Below are 1,174 nucleotides of genomic sequence, written 5' to 3'. Positions count from 1 at the left end.
AAGGGAAAACAAGGAACATAGTTTACAATGAGGTGTTATAATCACAACAGCAAGAAAGTATGTACATGATCACCTTCTTTTACGAAACTTCATTGACTTTCATATATTTATATTGATATACATATATATACGTATGTTTGGGTGCGTGTGTGTATATACATCTCTATATATAAAGATGATGCGTAGTCTAGACGGCGTTTTTAGATATCATTATTCTCTTTAACCCGGGCAACGCCGGGTATTTCTGCTAGTATATATATATATATATATATACCATGGGCTTCTTTCAGTTTCCGTCTACCAAATTCACTCACAAGGCTTTGGTTGGTCCAAGTCTGTACAAGTAGGATTGAACTTGGAACCATGTGGTTTGTAAGCAAGCTACGTACCACAATAAAACTGCATATTAATGATTTTATTGTACTTTGTTATGAGCGTGATCCTTTGGTTCCTGGAATAAACATAGTAGGGGACCGCTGCTCTGTTCCCTCGTATCACATCTTGACATCTTTAGAAAGTAAGGTTGTGGGGCTCGACACACTTGATAATGTAGATAATGTAGACCTAGATATTCTCTTATCTTTTATGCGTCATTCAACATCGGCTATGCTGAAGCACTACCACGAAGGTTTTTAGTTGAAAAACTTGACCCCAGTGATTATATCCTGGTACTTATCAATGTTTTTTTGCCAAACCGCTAAGTTACAAAGGCGTAAACAAACCAATACCGGCCATCAAGCGTTGGTGTGTGGTAGGGATAAACAGGGACACAAAAACATGCGCACATATTTACGACGGGGCTTCCACATAGTTTCCATCTATCAAGTTCACTCAAAAGGTATTATTCGACCGAGGATACAGTGGAAAAAACTTGCAAAAGGTGCCGCAAAGTGGCACTGAATGCGATTGGACGTTGCAAAGCGAGCTCAATCACACTTGCTTGCTTCCTAACCTCATGTTTCCTGGTTCAGTCCCACTGCGTGGCACGTTGGACGAGTTTTTTCTACTATAGCCTCGGGCCGATGAAAGCCTTGTGAATGGATTTGGTCGACGGAAACTGAAAGAAGCCTGTCTTATATGTATGTATGTATGTTTGTATATATATGTATGTATGTACGTATCTATCTATCTATCTATCTATCTATCTATCTATCTATCTATCTATCTATCCATA

Source organism: Octopus bimaculoides, chromosome 2 (assembly GCF_001194135.2).
Source record: "Octopus bimaculoides isolate UCB-OBI-ISO-001 chromosome 2, ASM119413v2, whole genome shotgun sequence".
NCBI classification, from domain to species: Eukaryota; Metazoa; Mollusca; class Cephalopoda; order Octopoda; family Octopodidae; genus Octopus; species Octopus bimaculoides.
This window is presented reverse-complemented; position numbering follows the sequence as displayed.